Source organism: Anomaloglossus baeobatrachus, chromosome 4, assembly GCF_048569485.1.
Source record: "Anomaloglossus baeobatrachus isolate aAnoBae1 chromosome 4, aAnoBae1.hap1, whole genome shotgun sequence".
NCBI lineage: Eukaryota > Metazoa > Chordata > Amphibia > Anura > Aromobatidae > Anomaloglossus > Anomaloglossus baeobatrachus.
The window spans coordinates 575,441,372-575,464,984 of NC_134356.1; positions in this window are offsets into that span (position 1 = coordinate 575,441,372).

Consider the following 23,613-nt stretch of genomic DNA (forward strand, 5'->3'; position numbering starts at 1 on the left):
GAGTCAAACCCAAAAGACCAGGAGCAGGACACAGGAGAGCACGAGCGGGAGCGGTGCTGGGACACCGGGAGCGTGACATGTGGTGCCCACAAAAACGCAGCATGTCAATTATTCCTGCTTTTTTCACTGCGTTTTCCACCCATTGAGTTCAATGAGATGTTCAAAAACGCAATGAAAAACGAAAATTGCAAATATAGCTGCACTTTAGTGCGTTTCTATGACTAAAAACGCAGCTATAAACGCAAGGGGTGGGTAGTAAAGTGACATGTATAGGAAGAGGATTCCTTTTGTTAGTAAACACAGAAGCGTGAATCCTCCCAGTACCGCCACCCCTGCTTCCACCTCCCGTCCGGCGCCATGTCCGCTCCCATGCGGCGCCATGTCCGGGCGGTAGGTGGAAGCAGCTGCAAAATCAAATGTGAACAGTAGAAAAAAAAAATCTCATACTCACCTCCCTGCTCCTCTTCCCGGTACCCGCCACCCCAGCTCCGGCTGTGTGCAGATTCCCGGGCACATCCGATAGATGCAGGAGCTGGCGATGATCACCTGATGCGGTCACCTGATGCGGCACTTGATTGTAAGTCTCGCGGTGACGACGGCTTTTTACCGCCCGGGTCGGCGGTCCTTGAACCTGACACATCATCTGATCGCTTTGCCTTCCAGCAAACCGATCAGATGATATTGGATCCGAATTGGACGGCGCGGGACCCTTGACCCAGGATTACTGCGGAGGGGGGTTCTTTATTTCAATAAGGATGGAGTCAATAATTGTGTTGTGTTTTATGTCTAATAAAAATATTTTTCTGTGTGTTGTGTTTTTTTGTCTTTACTAGAAATTCATGGTGGCCATGTCTAATATTGGCGTGACACCATGATTTCGGGCTTAGGGCCAGCTGATAATATACAGCTAGCCCTAACCCCATCATTACCCAGCGAGGCACCTGGCATCAGGGCAGCTGGAAGAGTTGGATACAGCGCCAGAAGATGGCGCTTCTATGAAAGCACCATTATCTGGGGCGGCTGCGGACTGCAATTCGCAGCGGGGGTGCTCAGAAAGCTTGGGCACTCTGCACTGTGGATTACAATCCCCAGCTGCCTAGTTGTACCTGGCTGGACTCAAAAATTGGGCGAAGCCCACGTCATTTTTTTTAATTATTTCATGAAATTCATGAAATAATTAAAAAAAAAGGGCTTCCCTATATTTTTGGTTCCCAGCCAGGTACAAATAGGCAGCTGGGGGTTGGGGTAGCCCATACCTGCCTGCTGTACCTGGCTAGCATACAAAAATATGGCGAAGCCCACGTCATTTTTTGGGGGGGGGGCAAAAAACTCCTGCATACAGTCCTAGATGGAGGATGCTGAGCCTTGCAGTTCTGCAGCTGCTGTCTGCTCACCTGCACTCACCTGCATACACTATTGGATGGAGTATGCTGAGCCTTGTAGTTCTGCTCTCCCTGCCTCCCCCTCCAGCATACAGTCCTGGATGGAGCATGCTGAGCTTTGTAGTTCTGCAGCTGTCTGCTCTCCTGCATTACACTAGTGGAGAAATAAAGAACATATTGTAAGAAGGAAATTACATCAGACCTTTTTTTTTGTTTTTTTTCAACAATCTTTAAAGGGGTGGTTCACCATTTTTTTTATTTTCTGTCGAAGTTCTACTTACAATTCTAGGTATTTTCCTCCATTGGGCTTGTATTTCCATTTCTGGCACTGAGCGGCGCTATCCTGCACGCTCAGTGCCTGTCACATGACCCCCTGGAGCTGTGGGCGGCCGGCATCCTCTGACGTCCCAGCATTTCCGGGCTCTCAAACAAGACGGGTACGTCACAGGATGCCGGCGCCACTCAGATTGAGTGACAGGGCTGTGGGCGGTGACTACCGCACGTCACAGCTCAGCATCGAGGGAGGATCCGGAGGACGTCAGTGTGGGCGTCCTGCAGATGGTGAGGCACAGGGCGCCAGTGTGCAGTACAGGGGGGGGTTCTTCAGCTGAATCCCCCCCTGCACGTAAGTATGTGATCACACTGTCCACCCGCCCGCTCTGCTGCGATGTCAGGAGAGCGGCCGGTGTCGGGCAGTGTGATCGTGTGCTCCTCCCAGCAGCAAGACACTGACAGGCATGTCACCGCTGTGCTCTGCCATCTGTCCTGCCTGCATGGGACCAACTGTCTGCACTCTGTCACCTGCTCCACAAGTCACAGAGTGGAGACCCCCTCTCTCTCTACTTCTCCCCCCCTCTCTCTCTTCTCCCCCCTCTCTCTCTTCTCCCCCCCTCTCTCTTCTCCCCCCTTCTCTCTTCCTCCCCCCCTCTCTCTTCTCCCCCCCTCTCTCTCTTCTCCCCCCCTCGCTCTCTTCTCCCCCCCTCGCTCTCTTCTCCCCCCCTCGCTCTCTTCTCCCCCCATCTCTATTCTCCCCCCTCTCTCTTCTCCCCCCCCCTCGCTCTCTTCTCCCCCCCCCTCGCTCTCTTCTCCCCCCCCTTGCTCTCTTCTCCCCCCCTCTCTCTCTTCTCCCCCCTCTCTCTCTCTTCTCCCCCCCTCTCTCTCTCTTCTCCCCCCCTCTCTCTCTTCTCCCCCCCCTCTCTCTCTTCTCCCCCCTCTCTCTCTTCTCCCCCCCCTCTCTCTCTCTTCTCCCCCCCCTCTCTCTCTTCTCCCCCCCTCTCTCTCTTCTCCCCCCTCTCTCTCTTCTCCCCCCCTCTCTCTCTTCTCCCCCCCCTCTCTCTCTTCTCTCCCCCCCTCTCTCTCTTCCTCTCCCCCCCTCTCTCTCTCTCTCCCCCCCTCTCTCTCTTCTCTCCCCCCTCTCTCTCTCTTCTCCCCCCCTCTCTCTCTCTTCTCCCCCTCTCTCTCTTCTCCCCCCCTCTCTCTCTCTTCTCCCCCCCTCTCTCTCTTCTCCCCCCCTCTCTCTCTTCTCCCCCCCCTCTCTCTCTTCCCCCCCTCTCTTTCTCCCCCCTCTCTCTCTTCTCTCCCCCTCTCTCTCTTCTATCCCCCCTCTCTCTCTTCTCCCCCCCTCTCTCTCTTCTCCCCCCCGCTCGCTCTCTTCTCCCCCCCGCTCGCTCTCTTTCTCCCCCCTCTCTCTCTTCTCCCCCCCTCTCTCTTCTCCCCCTCTCTCTCTTTTCCTCGCTCTCTCCTGGCATGGTCAGTACAGAAATCTCTCCATCGTGGAGGGGTGAGAGGGAGTAATAAACATGGAGTCCCTACTGTGTCTGTGTATTTATTTATAATAAAGTATTTTTCTCTGTGTGATGTCTTTTTTTTTTTTTAAAACCCTTTGTTGGAGATTCTTAATGGCCAGGTTAAACTTGGCCTGACATTAAGAATCTCGGGCTTTATACCAGCTGGTAAAACATAGCTGTTATTAACCCCTTATTACCCAGCGTGCCACCTGCCACCAGGGCCACTGGAAGAGTTGAATACAGCGCCTGAAGATGGCGCTTCTATGAAAGCGCCATTTTCTGGGGCAGCTGTGGACTGCAATTTGCAGTGGGGGGCCCCAGAAAGTTTGGGCACCCTGCACTGTGGATTCCAATCCCCAGCTGCCTAGTTGTACCTGGCTAGACTCAAAAATTTGGTGAAGCCCACATCTTTTTTTTTTTTTTTTTTAATTATTTCATGAAATTCATGAAAAAAAAGGGCTTCTCTATATTTTTGGTTCCCAGCCGGGTACAACTAGGCAGCTGGGGGTTGGGGGCAGCCCGTAGCTGCCTGCTGTACCTGGCTAGCATACAAAAATATGGCGAAGCCCACGTCATTTTCTTAAAAACGTTTTCAGGGAAAAACCTTTATAAAAAAAAAAAAATGCTTCCCTGCATTTCTATTGCCAGTGAAAGTAACACCAAGCAGCGGGGGCTAGCAGCCAGTAGCTGCTTTGGTTACCCTTAGCAATAGAAAATGCTGCGGGAGCCCACAAACAATGTGATTTTTTTGTTTTTTTTTATTTTTAATGAATTTTTTTTAAAAAAAATCGGCATGGGCTTCGCCCATCGAGCACCAGAGCATTTTACTGCTCAATTCATCCCAAGTAATCAGATGACTCAGTGTCGGCCGATTACTTGTTCTGTGTCCCCCTGCATCCATCGCAGCGTGTACGGGCTGTGAGGTCAGCGGAGTGGAGACAGTGACATGCTCTGCTCTGACACATAGTGTGCTGCATGTCACTATCTTTCTCCACTCTGGGACTTGTTGTGCAGGTGACCGGATGCTACATGTCACTAACTGTCTCCACTATGGGACTTGTTGTGCAGGTGAGAGTGTATACAGTTGGTACTATGCAGCAGAAATCACAGAGTGGGGGCAGTTAGTGACATGTATCATCCGGTCACCTGCACAACAAGTCCCAGAGTGGATACAGTGACATGCAGCACACTATGTGTCAGAGCAGAGCATGTCACCAACTTGCTCTGCTCTGTCACCTGCGGTGCTGCATGTCATGTTTTTGCCGCGATTTGGTGCCTTTTTTGCTGCGTTTTTGCTCACTGCGTTTTTAATCAGTGCACAATGCCATTAAAGATTGTTGATGAAAAAAAAAAAAAAAAGGTCTGATGTCATTTCCTTATTCAAAATGTTCATTGTATGCAGGAGAGCAGACAGCAGCTGCAGAACTACAAGGCTCAGCATCCTCCATTCACTAGTGTATGCAGGAGAGCAGACAGCAGCTGCAGAACTACAAGGCTCAGCATCCTCCATTCACTAGTGTATGCAGGAGAGCAGACAGCAGCTGCAGAACTGCAAGGCTCAGCATCCTCCATCCAGGATTGTATGCAGTTTTTTACCCAAAAAGAAAAAAAAAATGACATGGGCTTCGCCATATTTTTGTATGCTAGCCGGGTACAGCAGGCAGGTACGGGCTGCCCCCAACCCCAGCTGCCTATTTGTACCCGGCTGGGAACCAAAAATATAGAGAAGCCCTTTTTTTTTTTAATTATTTCATGAGCTTCACCTAATTTTAGTGTCCAGCCGGGTACAACTAGGCAGCTGGGGATTGGAATCCACAGTGAAGGGTGTCCAAGCTTTCTGGGCACCCCCCACTGCGAATTGCAGTCCGCAGCCACCCCAGAAAATGGCGCTTTCATAGAAGCGCCATCTTCTGGAGCTGTATCCAACTCTTCCAGCTGCCATGATGCCGGGTGGCTAGCTAGGTAATAATGGAGTTAGGGCTAGCTGTATGTTATCAGCTAGCCCTAAGCCCGAAATTCATGGTGTCACGCCAATATTAGACATGGCCACCATGAATTTCTAGTAATGATAAAAAAAAAAAACACAACACACAGAAAAATATTTTATTAGAAATAAAACACAACACAATTAGTGACTCCATCTTATTGAAAATAAACCCCCCTCCGCAGTAATCCTGGGTCAGGGTCCCGCGCCGTCCAATCAGGATCCAATATCATCTGATCGGTTTGCTGGAAGGCAAAGCGATCAGATGATGTGTCAGGTTAAACTACGTGAATCACATGACACATCAGCTGATTGTATAAAAGCCGATTATACAATTCAGCTGAAGCATCAGTGCAAAAAAAAAAAAAAATAAATAAATAAATACTCACGTCTGTGCTGATTACCGGCAGCTCCTGCAGCGGAGTCTGATCCTGGCCCATCACTGCAGGAGCTGCCGGTAATCAGCTGATGAAGTCCCCTGACGGCAGGATCAGCTGATAGCCGGCCGGGCGCGAAAAAGCCGGCGACACCACGAGAATCGATCAGCTGATGCGTCAGGTGACTGCATCAGGTGATCCACCGCCAGGTCCTGCAAGCTTCGTACGTGCCCCGGGGAGACTGCACACAGCCAGAGCGGTGGTACCGAGACAGGGGCTGGAAGCGAGCATGGCACCGGGACCCTGCAGACAGGTGAGTATGACATACACACACACACATACACACTGTATATATACACACACACACTGTATATACACACACACACTGTATATACACATACACTGTATATACACACACACACTGTATATACACACACACTGTATATACGCGCACACACTTTCTTCCCCTGGCTGTGTAGAGCTGCTGCTGTCTCTGTATGATTGATCTCAGTGCACATCCACAGGGAAGAGGCAGGGAGGAGGGTTTGGGTGGGATCAGAGTGGGTGTATTAGACACAATGGGTGTGTTAGATAAGCCAGACACCGCCCTAGAGCCACAAAGAATTCTGGGACTTGTAGGAACTGAACACAGGAAGTCAGAGGAGAGATTAACCCCATCAGAGCTGGAGCCAGCAATGACCGTGTGCTGCTAGTGCACAATAAAAGGTAATTTTGCTGAAAAAACATAATAGATGTGTTGAGGGGCACATATTAGCAAGATTTATCAGAAAAAAAAAATCAGTTTTGGTAACTGGACAACTTCTTTAATGGCATTGTTCACTGATAAAAAAATGCATAAAAACGCAGTGAGCAAAAACGCAGCAAAACACACCAAAATGCGGTAAAACGCATGCCTTTTTTGCTGTTGTTTGCCGCGGGTGCGTTTTTGTGCGGTTTTTGCGCAAAAAATGCACAAAAACGCAGCATCAAAAAAAACGCAGTGTGTGAACTTACCCTAATAGTGAGGCTGTGTAGTCAAGAGCTCTGTGGTCAGATAATCAGGTCTGTGGCAAGTAATAAACAAAGGGGTGAGACCAAGGCCTATTCAGGTCAAAGTCCGAAGTCACAATTCCAGGAAGGTAGCAGTTTAAGACAAAGGGGCCAACAGGCAAATGGATTGTCAGAGTGAAAATTTAAGGTCAGGTAAACAATAGATCAGACTGTGCACAGGAACAACAGACAGGCAGACACCACGGAGCTAAAGCTATGACTGGCAGTAATTGAAAGCAATGAGGCAGCAAAAGAGCTCCTAATTGGGGACAGATGGATTGGAAAGAGGCAGGTAATCACTCCAAATAGGGGACAGTTGAACTGGATGGCCCAGCTTTCCCTCACCATACTGACTGCTCCGTATGGTCCTTTCTCTGATTAGATGGCTGAACTGTCCATCATCATAATGACAGCTCAGCATGCCTCTGCTCATGATTGGATAGCTGAACAGTCATTTACTGTGTCCAGACACACCGGCAAGAAGAATTGTGACAGTACCTCCACTTCTAAGGGGCGACTATTGGGCTCCAAGGTTTCCAGGAAACCTACGATGGAAGGTGCTGACCAGGTGATCAGCCTTCACGGAATGAGCCAGCACCCAGGATCTCTCCTTGAGTCTATATCCATTCCAATGAATGAGATATTGGAAAGAATTCTGGAACCTTCGAGAATCCACAATCCACTATATCCTCTACTTAAAAACATCCACAGACAGAAACAGGGGAAGAAGAACAGGTAGACAACACTGACAGGACAAACTTTTTCAACAGGAATTTGTGGAACACATATGGGATGTGAAGCATAGGAAGAAGTAAGTAGGTGCCACCAGATGAACAACATCAAGAATCTCATATTGACCAATACATTTAGGACCCAACTTCACTGATGGACTTTTTAGCTTAATATTTTTTGGATGATAACCACACCTTATCACCTACATTAAAGAAAGGACCCACCAAATGTTTCCTATAGGACTTTCATTTTTGTCAACACTGAGCCATCTCAGTTTTCTTCTGAACCTCCCTTCAGACACCCCAAAGTTTTTATATGGCAGCCTCTGGGGTGCCCAGACCTCATCCAAGAGAATTCACCAAAATGAGGTTGAAAACCATAATTGCTAAAACAAAATGAGGTTCCAGTGGACTAAGTCACCCATCTCTTAAAGGCGAACTCTGCAAGAGGTAAATATGAGGACCAGTCCTCCTGTTGAGCTGCAAAGAAACACCTTAAACTTTCAGCAATTGATTGTTCCTTTCTGTCTGGCTGTTGGTTTCAATGTGGTAAGCTGAGGATAGTGACAACTCTTTCCCAAATATACCCAGCAGATACATTGTTCAGAGGGATTCCTTGCAGTCTCACAACATAATTGATAAGCAATTTGAAAAGTGTAACCCTGATAACGCGACAAAATGAGATTGTTTACTGAATTGGTCAACTACCACTCAAATCACATTTTTCCCACCAGATAAGGTAAATCCATGATGAAATCAATGGACAGATAAGTCGATTATCATTCCAGAATTGGCAACGAAGCCAACATCCCTGCCAGCCAGTTATGACAGACTTTAGTGCATATGCAAATTTCACAAGGCGAAATAATTCTTTAGTATCATTAAGAATGTATAGCCACCATAAAAGTCTAGCAATAGCTTCCTGCATAGCTGTGACCACAGGATAACCACTCAAGATCCTGGACATGTCTCTTTACTACCCAACCCTTGCGTTTATAGCTGCGTTTTTAGTCATAGAAACGCACTAAAACGCAGCTATATTTGCAACTTGCGTTTTTCATTGCATTTTCGAACATCTCATTGAACTCAATGGGTGGAAAATGCAGTGAAAAACGCAAAATTAATTGACATGCTGTGTTTTTGTTTGCAGCACAAAAACGCAGCTAAAAAAATGCTTTGTGCAGACAGCAAAAATAAAAACTCATAAACTTTGCTGGGGAAATAATGTCACAGCGTTTTCTAAGCAAAAACGCACCCGAAAAACGCAACGAAAAATGCACTGTGTGAACTTACCCTAAAATTCCCACAACAGATATAGTCTGAGGTACGCAGGCACAAATAATTTGGACCCTGGAGTGGTAGCAGGAGCCAACAACTGGACTTCACAGATCTCCGCTTCCATCTTCGAGGATAATATAAAAATGACAATACCCTGAAGAAGAATGGAGAATGGAGTTTCTGGAGGAAAAACTGAATCAAGACTGCGTGACAAAGCGTCAGCCCTCATATTGTTTGACCCCGGCCTGAACGTGATAGAAAAATAAGGACCAACTGGCCTTTGTTGGGGTCAACCATTAGGCTGATTCAATGTAAGCTAAATTTTTATCATTTGTCACAACTGTGGACTTGATAAATAGCTCTCTCCAAAAAATGTCTCCATTCATCAAAGCTAAGTTATGAGCGAGTGACCAGCAATTCCCAACAGCATAATTTTTCTCAGCAAACAAATTTTACTAGAGAAAAATGCACATAGCCACAAGTTGGTCAGTGTTTTGGGACCTTGAAGCAATGCAGCCCCTATACTGCTTTCTGAAACTCCCACCTCCACAATGAATGGCTTGGGGAGATCGAGCTGGATTAAAACTGGAGTGGAAGGCTGGGGCCTTCAATTTATTAAAGGCACCAACATAATTCTGCCACCAAACCCTAAGATACACCTCCTTACATGTGAGACCAGTACAAGGTTTGACAATCTGAGAAAAAGCCCTAATACATTTTTCTGTAGTAATTGGTGAATCCCAGAAACCATTGCATTACCTTAAGGTCATGAGATTGAACCCAATCAATTATAGCATGTACCTTCCATGGATTCATCTTAATCTCTTTAGCCCGAGGAATGATATTTCTTGTACAGAAAAAATACATTTATCCAATTTAACAAACAAAGAATTTTCTCTAAGCTTTTGTAAACCAAAATGGACATTTTCATAGTGTGATTCCAGAATTGTCAAGATATACTATAATAAACCTTCCAATAAAATCAGAAAAGATATAATTCATAAAGTTTTGAAAAACTGATGGCGCATTGGTTAACCCTAAAGGCATAGCAAGATTTTCAAATAGACGCTCAGACGATAAAAAAACATTTTCTACTCATCACCCACCCAGATCCGTATCAAATATAGCCCTCTAAGATCAAGTTTAGAAAATCATTTAGCTCCCGTAAGCTGATTATATAGGTGTGGGATAACTGGAAGTGGGTAAGTATTCTTAACCGTAACCTTGTTTAATTCAAAGGAAATTGAGGCAAGGATGGAGACCCCATCTTTCTTTTGAACAAAGATAAACCCAGTTGCTACAGGGGAGGTGGAAGGATTGATATGACCCATCTGTAAACTTTTATTAACATATTCTTTCATGGCGGTGCTTTCAGGACCCGATAAATTATACAGGCAAGCTAATTTAGCATTAGGGATAAGATTGATAGCACAGTCATAGGACAATATCTTTGCCACTATTTCTGAGAACACATCTCCGAAGTCTTTAGGAAACTCTCCAGACTAGCAGAGAAAACTTGTACAGAACGAAAACATTTCTTATGACAATTGGGGCTCCACTTAGCAATATCCTTCCGACACCAAACAAGATTGTGAATTTACAGCCATGGAAATCCCATTACCAACGCCGCAGGTAAGTTATCCAAAAAATAGCATGAGATGGACTAATAGTAACATATTCCAATTTCAAGTGTGAATTCCACCCATACCTGCTGGACAAAGTTCTAGAGTAATGGTGTTTTGTCAATTGCAACAATTTAAATGAATCCTTCCAACCTAACTGACCCTAATCCTAACCTCAGAACCAGTCCTGAATCAATGAAGGTGGTTGCAGACTCACAGTCAATGAAAGAAAATGCAGATAATACTGATTTTGGAAAAAAAAATTCCACATTCAGCAGGATTTTATGTGTGGAGTAAACGTAACTGGAAGTCTGGATAACCTCCTTGACAATCACCCTGTAACGCCTGCCTGGATCCACAGACTCAGATGGCTGTAATGGACAGGCTAGAGGGAAGTCACTCACCAAGCAGGACCCTCAGAACCTTGAAACCCTTTAACCCCTATACAAGGATTTGGAATTACACAGGGCCCTGGAGATCACTACCTGTGAAGGCTGCAGTCTGAGAGAGTAGTCATCAGGCAGGGTCAAACCAGGAATTGCGGAACTGGGACAGAATCGGCAGGCAAGGACGTAATCAAAAACAAGCAGAGGTCAAAACCCGGATCAGGCAGCGAGGTACAAAAACAGCATGTAGGAGGGTAGTCAGGAAACAAGCGGTAATCAGCACACAAAATCACAGAACAGGACGAAACAGGAGCCAGAATTTTCAGAACTATCTCTGGCAGAGGTCAGCAGACAGGAGGAGGGGCATTAAAAAGGGTGTGGTGTCTTTCCCTAGGCTGTGACAGAGAGGGATAAGTTATGCTCAGCTGCTATAGTCCTGGTGCTCGGGAGAAAAAATATAGTCAATCGAAAAGGTAGTCCCGGCACACAGTGCAAGAAAATAGGACAAGTCCATAGGAACATACCTATAAGTAATAGGATAAAGGTGAGAGCACCAGGGGAATACCTGCAATGTCATCAAGATATAGAGTAAGTCACATGGAAGAATCAGAAAAGGAACCGTAGTGGAGCAGCAAAGAGGAAACATCTTACCTAAAGCGGCATGGTGATTTGGCAGTATGTGGAGGGAGCCCAGGGACTGTGAGGGGGGTGAGCCTCTCTTCCCTTTAGTTCCCTTCTTGTCTTTGTTCTTGTCTTTGTTTTCCTTTTATATCTTTAGATCCTCCACTTATATCCCTAGCGGTTATATCCTTGTGTTCCACACTCCACACTATGACAATTGTCTCCCTTTGTCTTCATATTCCCATATAGGTTATTATTTATTTTCATGTTTTCTCCTGATGCAATGTCATGATGCAAATTGTAAAAATCCTTCTGTTTGTTTTCTTTCTCATACCATGTATGTCTTAGTACTCTTGGCCCCTGGTGAAGGCTCCTGTATGAGCCGAAACGTTGGGCGGGCAGTACCGTTTTTTGGTGAAAAATAAAAAAACCTTGTTCAAGCATACCATACCTGGACTTGTCCTATTTTCTTGCACTGTGTGCTGGGACTACCTTTTCGATTTCCCTAGGCTGTAGCTGAATGATGGTACTTCAGCTGGGAGACACCCGCCACTACAGTCAGCCAGTGGCACTACAGATCCCCAGGAAACCCAGACCAGTGGATGAGCGGAGCCTGCGCCCACAGGCGCCGCTGGCATCGACTCCTCTCACCGTCACCCAGCACTATCCACGGCAGGAACACGGCATCGCCTGGTGATCGGAGTAGAAGTCGATGGAGTGGACTCCGGTGGTGACGTAACACACCCAGACTTGCTTGAGGGTGTATTGGGCAGTCCTTGAGAAAATGACTAGTGTAACCAAAGTATAGGCAGAGTTCGAGATTGTGTCACCGTCTCCTCTCAACGTAATGAGAGCTAGCAGCTCCAACTTCAATCGGTACTGCCTTAGATAAGTGGAGCAATTCAGGAAAAATAGGCAAAACCAGATGTCACTCATCTTGCCTTTCCCGAATCCTGTGATCCAACCAAATGGCCTTAGTCATGGGCTCCTCCAAGGAACAGGTTGGAGTATGCAGAGCCAAAGCGTCCTTAAGGGTATCCAAAAGGCCACAGCAATAATGGACACTTGAAAACTGCATCATTCCACTGAACCTCGATGGACCACTGCCGGAACTCAGTGGTGCGGCCCCCTGTGTCAGGTTCATGATCTTTGCCTCCACAACTTGGATTCTGTCAGGCTCGACATAGATTAACCTTAAGGCGTCAAAAAAGGTGTCAATAGGTGGTTGTTCCGGGATATGCCCTATCACAAGAGGCAGTAATGGCAGATACTATAACAGCTTTTAAAAAAGGGCTGGATGATTTCTTCAGTACACACAACATTGTTGGTTATAAATGACTTAGTGACCAAATGTAGAACTGGTGGAGGAAGGCTGAACTAGATGGACCTAGGTCTTTTTTCAACCTAAGTAACTATGTAACTATGTGGGGTCAAAGAAAATAGCCAATTCTGAGGACCCCTTGCCTCACAGTAGGGACATGAGAATTCCTAACTTCTGGGACTCATTTCCTGATGACTGGGATTACAGGATGCAAAATTACCTTCAGCTGTCCCTGAACACCTTAGGCTATGTGCGCACTAGAAATGTGAAGTTTCTCAAGAAAATTTCTTGAGAAACTTCTGGGAGTGAAAGATTTCCGGACCTCCGGAAAAAATCCGCACCAAATCCGCATGCGGATTTGCCGCGGATTAGCCGCGGAATAGCCGCGAATTTGCCGCGATTTTCCCGCGGGTGGTTCCCTGCGGATTTTGCAGGCTGTACTGCCGAAATCTGCAGGGTACCTGCGGAAAAGAATTGACATGCTCATTTTCTCAAGAAATTTTCTCAAGGAAATTTCTTGAGAAAAATCCGCACAGTGCGCACAGCTATTTTTTTTTCTCATAGAATTTGCTGGGAAATGTCTGCACAAAGATTGCAGACATTTCTCAAGAAGTTTCCGCGGCAAATCCGCGGGTAAATCCGCGGGTAAAAAGCACTAGTGCGCACAGAGCCTTAAACTGGTTTTTATCCCCTGAACATTTGTCAGGGAGAGCCACTACTATTCCGGAGAGCGCATCAGAAGATACAGTCATCAAAGTTACTGCTGGCAGCGTAGGCCTCTGGGAGGCATCCATCACACTAGGGAACTGACCTTGCAATATCTCTGGTGCTCCCTTGCAAGATCCTGAACCACCTGGGTCAGATTCATCATCTCATCGTGTAACGGGGTGCCAGGGGTGCCTCGGGGGTTGTAGTCGTGGCTCCTTCTGCTAGGCTTACCCCTGGTGCCGCCGTCACTCTGGGGACAGGAGATGACTTGGTGGGGCAGAGTGTGGTGGTGCAGACGCCGTCGTCATTTGTACAGAGACTCTGCAGACATGGATCAATTGAACCAGCAGGCATTTTTATTAAACACTTCTTCACAGAGGCACAACACTTCAGGTGACTTCACACTTTTTGCTGAGGGGAAAAACCTGTTCCTGACGTCTCCTCCAGTGGGGATGTGCCCGGCTAATCCACTTCACCTGGCTCCCACTCCGGCTAACACCTACTGGACCCACACCAGTATTGCTTCGCACTTGAGGCTACTCCTTCTCTTCTTTTCTCCGGCTTTCCTATTCACCCAGCTCCCACACTCTGCCCCCTTCTGCTTCTTTTCTCCCGTCCCGGACTCGACTGCCTCTGGTTCTAATTTTTCCTTTACAACTCTCCTTCTCCCTCCCCTTTCTGCTGCCGGCTCCTCCTTTCCTCTACCCTGTTCCTATGGGGACAGCCCATCCCACCCGGCCACCAGGGGATCCCACTAAAACAGTGCAATAACAATAAAACATTTTTATTAAATAACATCAACATTCCGGGGAAACTGTACCTCATTGTAAGGGGTCTGCCCACCCCTTACAATCGCACAGTGTACGAATAGGATCCATACTGGTGGGCTGGAAAAAATCTTGGGCCAATCGCAATGTGACTCTAGTTACAACTCACAGGTTAGACGGGAGGCTGAGTATTCAAGAGGTCCAGGGTTAGATACCAGGAGGGCAAGCAATAAATAAATGGGCGTAGTCAATAGTATAATAATCATGGCACTTCTTGTTTGTGGGGTGCACAAATAGGATTGAAACCCGTAAATGCAGTAAAAATAAATATGGCATTTTCAAATGATTAAAAATTAATGAAACTGTATTTACAGTGGAAATCCATAAAATGAGACGTTTTGGTCTTACAATCAGTCCTTGAGAAAATGAATGAGAAGGATCTACAGTGGACTAAGGGTGGCTTTACATGCTACGAGATCGCTAGCCGATGCTAGCGATGGCGAGCGTGATAGCACCCGCCCCTATCGTTATGCCAATATGTGAAGATCGCTGCGAACATTATTGCTACAGCAGCGTCACACGTACTTACCTGCTTGGTGACGTCGCTGTGATCGGCGAACCGCCTCCTTTGTAAGGGGGCGGTTCGCTCGGCGTCACAGCGACGTCACTAAGCGGCCGCCCAATCAAAGCGGAGGGGCGGAGATGAGCAGGAGGAACATCCCGCCCACCTTCTTCCTTCCTCATTGCGGGCGGGGCGCAGGTAAGGAGAGGTTCCTCGTTCCTGCGGCGTCACACGTAGCGATGTGTGCTTCCGCAGGGACGAGGATCAACTTCGCCCAAGCGAAAGCAGCGATAATTGGGAGAGGACCCCCATGTCAACGAGGAGCGATTTTGGACGTTTTTGCAACGATCCAAAATCACTCCTAGGATTCACACACAAGATCGCTACAGCGGCCGGATGTGCGTCACAAAATCCGTGACCCCAACGAGATCGCTGCAGCGATCTCGTAGCGTGTAAAGCCCGCTTAAGTAGATCTCTACAGAACTGACAGCGTCTATGGGAGACAGGTGTATCAGCATAAGGTGTAAAGGTTGAATAACACATGGAGAGCAGCCCTCTGCCACGGGGCCAAATATGAAGGAATGGATTAGGAACAATTCTACAGTAGAATGAAGAAAGAGAGAAATGAATGCTATGATAAAGCACAATGCAACAAGATCAATATTCAGGATAGATATTTATTAAAGGGCTAGTACACAGAAAAAGTAAAAACAAAATTTAAAAAGTCAAAGTTAATAAAGCATATTTGAGAACACTGCTATGTTATCCATGTTTCTCATTCTCTGCTCGATTTTATTTTATTTTGTCCCTCCTTTTTTACTTTTTTTTTTACTTCTGCTGCTATTTTAAATTTCCTTCCTCTTTGTGTGATTTCTTGTAGACCTCTTCTTACAAGTATCCTGCTCCTGACATCTGACCATCATACCACTGTTGATCTTTATACATAACTTGGACAGATCTTTGTGGGTGTGCCTGGGGTATTACAAACATCTGCTATAATTACCATATATTTGCTTCAGATCAATCTTTTTTTCAATGTCTTCTTTTTATTTTCCTTTTTTCTTCCTTTCTCTGCTTTCTCATTTTTGATGCTTTTTCTTGCTTTTGTCATAGCCAAGAATGGATACTCATCTGTCACTGGTGATGGTGTCCTCGATGCTCTCCCCGGCGATGCTGTCCCTGATGCTGTCCCCGGCGCTGTCCTCAACTATGCTCCTGCTTCCAGTTCTGAGGTGCAAATGCATATTCAATGAGCATAATTAGCAGGAGTCAGAAGCAGGAGACAGCATCACTGGATACAGGTGAATATAGAAAATCTTATTATTTCAAAGACACGTGTATTCTCCGGTACGTGTCACACTGATGTCACATGGATCACAGCAGTGTGCGATCCATGTGACACTCGTGATATTGGAGAAAAAATGGACATGTCTCTGTGTGTACGTGAGGGGCCATGCCGGGTCACATGGTCAGTGTGAAAACATGGATATGTGTGTATTTCCAGAGAATAACAAGGGTACGTGTGGCATCCGTGTTAAAAACGGATGTCACATGTACCTGAAAAATGGATGTCTGAAACCGGTCTTATATGTGTAGCACCCCTGAAGCCCTCAGGGTGCTACAAGGTTCTGCATCCCCACCAGGATGAAGGGCCTACCTCCTTAAGTACCCAGAACCCCAGTGTGGGTACCACCAAAAACCCAGGTAATCCCAGTTTTCCCCGACAATCCCCCACACAATGGTACCCAGCTAGGGTGGGACCATGGATGGCCATCTAGAGGTGGAGCCACTCTAGTCCACTAGTTGACCAGGTGGGAGGGGAAGACTGTGGAGAGTAGTCAGTTGAGAGTTGACAGCAGAGGTATAAAGGTGGAAGTGAAGCGACTCCCTGGCTTGGGTTGACGGTGACCTGGTACCCAGGAGAGGTAGTTGCCGGTGGAGTACGGTGGAGTACTCCCGGAACTACGCACCGATGGGTTACAGGACCCTAGGACAGGAAAGAGCTTCAAGCCGACCTGTTAACACCTGCACAGCAAGCACATTGCTGACCCTAAAGAATCCGAAGACTCAGTAGCAAAGAGAGAACCGGGGAACGGACCAGAGACTCCAACCTCACAGGGTTCACGCTACCGCTACCATCACGCGGACAGAGGTGGACAAACCCCAAATCTGGGACCCCCAGTGTTCCATACCACGGGGACCCACTTACCAGAGACAGGTGCAGGGGAAGAAGGTACCAGAGAACCTTACTGGCACTGGGACGAAGGGCACCTGTAGGCGAAACCAGCTGGCCTCGGGCAACCAGTTAACACCTGAAAAGTGAGTAAACCAGTTGCACTGAATACCTGTCTGGACTCCTTCTTCCGACGTCTACTGCACCATACACCTACTGGGGTAATACCCTACTTGCGGAGGGCCCAAGTCATGAGAGCTGCACATTCCATCAGCCCCAGCAAAACGTGCAGCGGCGGCCTCCCTACTCTAAGTGTCGCGAGCGGGGAGGGAGCCGTCGCTGCTGCGCCCTCACTAGCGCTCGGGTCCGGCGCTGCTGCAGCCTGCTGCTCGCTGCTCGTTGGCTCGAGCGGTGGGCCGGATCCGGGGGCTCGAGCGGCGCTCCTCGCCCGTGAGTGAAAGGGGGTAGTTTTTGGGATTGGGAAGTCGGTTCGTGACGCCACCCACGGTTTGTGGTGAGGTTGGGACACCACCGCTGCTCTGGACGGGGATCCCGAGAGCGATGACAGGGAGCAGCCGAGATGTTTCTCTCCCCTCCATGGGTAGGGGGTTTTGGTGGTCCCGGGGCCCGGTTGGGAGGGTAACTGGAGGATGGATGGCAGGGTTTGGTGAAGTGCAGGATCGCGGGGGCAGCGTGGTGCCAGACGGCACTGTGGTACTCACTCAGCCAGTAACGTACACGGAGTCTCTGGTAAAACAAACGGCTGGATGGACGGGTCCGCAGACGGCTGCGGTGGTCACTCCCGGTAGGTTGGCGGTGACTGCCTTTCCCTGCACCTGTAGTGTGTTTTCGGCCCCGATGGCTTCCCACCGGTAACCCGGTCCCCAGCGTGGATAGATGCCGAGGGAGCCCCTTTTGCCCATAGGCTCTGGCCCTGGGAACTGTAGCCTTGGCGGTGACTGTATTTCCCTTCACGGATGAGCGGTTGCCTTCAATCGGGTCTTTGCTGCTGGGAAACCCCGGAGGTTCCCGTCGCTAACGGATTTGACCGGTTTTTATGGCGACTCCAAGCCTGGTCAGGGTCCGTAGGCCCTGCCGAAAGGTGCTGGCTTCTCTTCACTCCCGTGTTCGGTACCGGCGGACCACCACCCGTCCCTGGTCCTACGGTTCCGCGTCGATCGGCCCCTCCTGCAGACGGTCACCACCGTCTGCCAACCTTGCTGTATGTGCCCGGGCTACGTACCCGGACACGGTCAGACTGCTCCTCCACTGCCACTTACTCCTTCCACTTCACTCTCCCTAACTCAACTCAACTTCCGTCCTTTCCCGCCTCCAGGACTGTGAACTCCTTGGTGGGTGGGGCCAACCGCCTGGCTCCACCCCACCTAGTGTGGACATCAGCCCCTGGAGGGAGGCAACAAGGATTTGTGTGTGACTAATGTGCCTAACCGGGGTGTGGGGTGTGTTGTTGCAGTACCTGTGATGTCCTGGCTTGTCCAGGGCGCCACATAAGCCGCATCACCGCAAGTGGCATCACAAATAACTTTCTTCACAAATCCCCTGTAAATATCCCCATTACAGAAATGGCCCAGGGCATGGAACTGGGAACGGCCACCACCGTGACACTCCCAATAGAGACACTGCCCGGAACCGAGTACCCCATATCCCTGGGTGCTACATATGCATACTGCCATGTGCTGCCCCTAACCATAATGTTCCCTCCTCCAAACTTCACTGTTGGTATGTTGTTTTTGGGGTGATATGCAGTGTCTTTTGGCTTCCAATCATGGTGTGTATTATGTTATCAAAAAAGTTCAGTTTTGGTGATCTCATCTGAACAGACCATATTCTTCCAGTATTTCACAGACTTCTCTACATGTTGTTGAATAAACTTTAACCAGTTCAAGACCGCCAACGGTAAATATACGTCGGCTTCTGTTGGGGTTTGTGCAGACCTGACGTATAATTACGGTCAGCGTTTAGGAGGGGATCGCAAACCCCTGGGCGCCGCAATTGCCGGGGTTCTGGTGCAGAATGGTAGTTCTGCCCGGAGACATCATCAGGACCTGATTGGATCAGGTTCTGATAATGTTAACCCTTTGCGATCTTCTCTGTCGTAATTCATAGCAATTGCGGCATATAAAAGGTAGAGATAAGCGTAGAGATAAGCAGTGAACTCCTTTTCTTACCTCTCCGGCTCCTTTGTGACACGATCATAGGGGAGCCAAGGGTTGTCATGGCAGCCTGAGGTTATATGATAGTCTTTGGGTCTGCCATGTACGGTGGCCTATCAGACTCAGCCTGCAGTCTGACACTGACGGTATATTGCATTATACTAGCCATCAGACTAAGAAAAGTTAAAGTCCCATATAGGGACTAAGTAAAAAAATAAAAAAAAAAAAACCCTGCAAAATGTAAAAAATAAAAGAAAAAAATTACAAAAAAAAAATCCAAAAATAAATTTATTTATATAAAAACAAAAGAAGTACACATATTTTGCATTGACATGTCCAGCCCGACCTGTTCTATAAAACTGTCGCACTATTTAACGCCTTCAGTGAACAGTTAAAAAAAGTACGCCAACAAAATGTTTTTTCATCATACCTCAGAAAAAAAGTGGAATAAAACGCAATCAAAAAGTTGAACATAAATAAAAATGGTATTACCAAAAACTACATTTTGTCCCACAAAAACAAGCTGCCTCACAGCTCCATCAGCGGAAAAATAAAAAAACGTTATAATTCTCTAAAGAAAAAAAAGCCCTTTCTCAGAGCTGAATGTGGCTCTCGCCCCTCTTTCGCAGCTGAATGTGGCTCTCATGGTCAGAAAGGTTGATGTAGAGAGCACTACTAATACTTTCTGACTTGATCGGATACACACCAGCAGTGCAGGTCACCTGCTATCTCTAACTAAACAGTGTACACAGAAAGCTGTCAAATAGGCCCCTTTCACACATCAGTTTTTTTGCCATCAGTCATAATCCGTCAAATTTTGAAAAAAAAACAAACGGATCCGGCGACTGATGCCGCTGGGTCCATTTTTCTCTCATCGACTTGTATTAGCGGCGGATGGCCGTCAGACGGAGACAAAGGACAAAGTAAAAATTTTTTTCTACGTCGAAAAATCGGACAGCAATTTTGGATCCGTCGTCGTCTGTTGTTTGGTAGAATGGAAGTCTATGGGCGCAGGATCCGTCGTCATCCGTCAAATGACAGAATCCGGCGACGGATTCCTTTTTTTTTAACTGAGCATGCTCCAATTTATTATCTATTCTAGCCCTCAACTAGTTGGATCTGTCAAAAAACGGATCCACCGCATCAGTTTTTCCATCCGTCGATTCATCAAGAAAACGGATTGTGACTGACGGCAAAAAACTGATGAGTGAAAGGGGCCTTAGTGGTATGGTCTGGGTTATACAGAGCTCATCATTCAGCACACAGATGAAATAGTGATTTTATCAAAACTGCAGGAAGCAGCCCAGTTAGTAATATATTGCTGGAATCAGGGTCTCTGCCATTATGTTATGTTGGGGTAGCAAATGGGGACAGATTCCCTTTAAAGATATAATAAGAGTTCATAATGTACATGGAGCGTTAATGCAGTGACATTTTTATTTTTGTGTCTTATGACCTCCATTTATTTTGATAACATTATACAGCAAGGGGCTAAAAGAAAAAAAGGTGTAACGGAGCGGTGCAGAAATACTCCCCGTCCCAGGTGCCATCCTTGAGTTAGTCTTTATGGAATGACTTTGCCATTCAGTTCACGTAGTTATTATGATGACACGGCCAGATCAGGCACAATGGTGGGTGCAATGATGCAGTGTGCGGGGTGGAGCTCCCATTATGACTCCCTCAGTGCTGTCACTGCTGCAAGTATCTTGTCTTTAATGGAATCTGCTGTTGTTAGGATATTCTATAGCTAATAGATTACTGAAAACCCTGTATTATCAGATTATATTTCCTCTGACCCTGAACATTAAATGATTCTGCACCACTAAGCATGTCACAGTCAATCATCGTGTGTTAAGCACTTTGTCTTAGCAGGTGGAGAGTGACAGAAGCACAATACATGTTACATCTCACTGGCTGCAAAATTGAAGTTATATTGGATTGGTTGCGGAATATTAGATTTTCTGCACATCGTCTGTTGTGTGCAAAGTGCAAGTTAAATGCAAACGAGATGTTTGTCACATTACGTTCCTGCAAATGCATTACGTTACACAATGTCTGTAACACAAGAGCCACAAAAGGATGACTGCAGCTTTTCTATGGTCTGACACGCTGCGTAAGGATGTATCTGAATAGTGAATACCGCGTGTAAAAACTCAGCAACATCTTTGCTGAAAAGGAGCGGATTTTATACACATTTCATCCCTTGCATTGCACAGGGTAAAATACGCAGTGACATGTGCGCCATAATAGGGAGGGAACTCCGGCACACTACCCCAAAATAAAGGAAAATGCTCAAAATATATATTCAATCAATTTATTCATTTATTTCAAAAGAAAAAAAGTCCACATGAGTGAGACGTTTCGACCGAACCCGGTCTTCCTCAAATGGACTTATCTGTACATAGACAGGAAATCAAAAGTTATTAACCGAAAGTTTCAGTTGTGATAACATACATAAAGTGAATCATAGAGGAGGAGAACAATAAGAGGAGAATATCGGGAATACAAAATCACAAACTTAATCAAGTGTGTAGACCCATGCTGGTCAGGGGAGTGGTGGTATCTCTATATAGAGAAGAAGTTGTAAATGCAGGAGAGTGTGGGACTTAAAAAAATGGATTGATTACCTCAGTGCAGAGTATATAAATGGGAATACCATCAGAGATGCAGCACAGTAGATGAGCATGGATCCTAATTAGGATCTGTGAGGGAGGGCTTGACCTACTGGCCAGAGAAATAATGAGACAGTTAGTCCATTGCAGCCATTATGAGATCATAAAAGACAGAATAAGGGAAGGGAAGGGGGTGCTTTCAATGTGTGGACTCCCTATCATTGAATGAATGATAGGTAATTAATCGATTTTTTAAATCACACACTCTCCTGCATTTACAACTCCTTCTCTATATAGAGATACCACCACTCCCCTGACCAGCATGGGTCTACACCAGGGTTCCCCAACTCCAGTCCTCAAGGGCCGCCAACAGTGCATGTTTTCAGGATTTCCTTAGCATTGCATGGTTGTTGGAATCAACAACTGTGCAGGTGATTAAATTATCACATGTGCAATACTAAGGAAATCCTGAAAACATGCACTGTTGGCGGCCCTCGAGGACTGGAGTTGGGGAACCATGGTCTACACACTTGATTAAGTTTGTGATTTTGTATTCCCGACCTTCTCCTCTTATTGTTCTCCTCTATGATTCACTTTATGTATGCTATCACAACTGAAACTTTCGGTTAATAACTTTTGCTTTTCTGTCTATGTACAGATAAGTCCTTTGAGAAAGACCGGGTTCGGTCGAAACGTCTCACTCATGTGGACTTTTTTTCTTTTGAAATAAATGAATAAATTGATTGAATATACATTTTGAGCATTTTCCTTTATTTTGGGGTAGTGTGCCGGAGTTCCCTCCCTATTATTCGTCTGTTTTTCTCCAGAGCACCTATAAGGTGAAGCAGGGTCCTATCTCTTCTACATCTGCGCCATAAACTGCCATTTTGCATGTATCAGCTAACAGGTGCCCTTTAAGTTTGCATTTACCACTGTTCTCCATAGAATACAATGGAAATGGACACAAAAACGCTACTTTCAAGATAATACAAAATTTGCATCAAACCCCTTTGGGCAAAATTTAGGGTATGTTCACATGTAGCATTTACATTGTCTTTATTTTCTCTGAATGAAAAATAAATATAGCCAGAAAAACACAAAGTTAATTATGTATGTTTTCAATGCATTTTTGGGTGCTAAATAATAATGGGTGTTCGTGGACAACAAAAAAAAGGTCCGCCTCCATGAGGTTTCTAAAGTATCCGGGTGCCCGACCCGGGCCCGGAGTTCTCAAGGAACTCCAGCTAATGATCCGGATCTGACCCGGTAACTTGGGAAATAAAAAAAATAAATAACGACAAATAAAAATAAAGCAAGCGCGCTATACTTACTGAGTCGCCAGCGCGGCTGTAACTGCTTCCCGGCCACTCATTAGCCTCATACATACACATTGCTTCTCCCACAGACTTTACTGAGGTCACCTGAGGTCAGGTTACCTGCGATCACAGGTGGAGGACTGTGGGAACCTCCAGCTGTGACTGCAAATAACCTGAGAGATGTCACCACTCATCATGCGGCTCATTCTCTCCCTGAAGCTCACAGTGGGCAATCATGTTCTATGATCGCCCCCTGTTACGTCAGATGTAGCAGAGCTGGAATCATCGTGGGACCTTGTGTGGATTGCGTCGGACCTGGGTGCTTTTAGGGTTAATAAATTGGTGAAAGAGGGTGGAGTTTTTGTATTTTATTTCAAATAAAGGATTTTTGGGGTATTTGTGATTATTTCTTTTCACTTACAGATTAGAAATGGGAGGGTCTCATAGACGCCTCCCAGTACTAATCTAGGGCTTAGTGACAGCTGTGAGCTGTCATTAACCCCTTATTACCCCGATTGACACTGCACCAGGGCAATTGGGAAAAGCCGAATAAAGTTCCTGGGATTGTCACATCTAATGGATACAACAATCCTGGGCTGCTGCTGGCTGTTATTTTTAGGCTGGGGGGCCAAACAAGCATGTGTCTCCCCAGCCTGAGAATACCAGTAATCAGCTGTATTTATTATGGCTGGGTATCAAAATTGGGGAGAACTGCATGCCATTTTTTTGAAAAATATTGATTTAAACAATAAAAAAGCAACA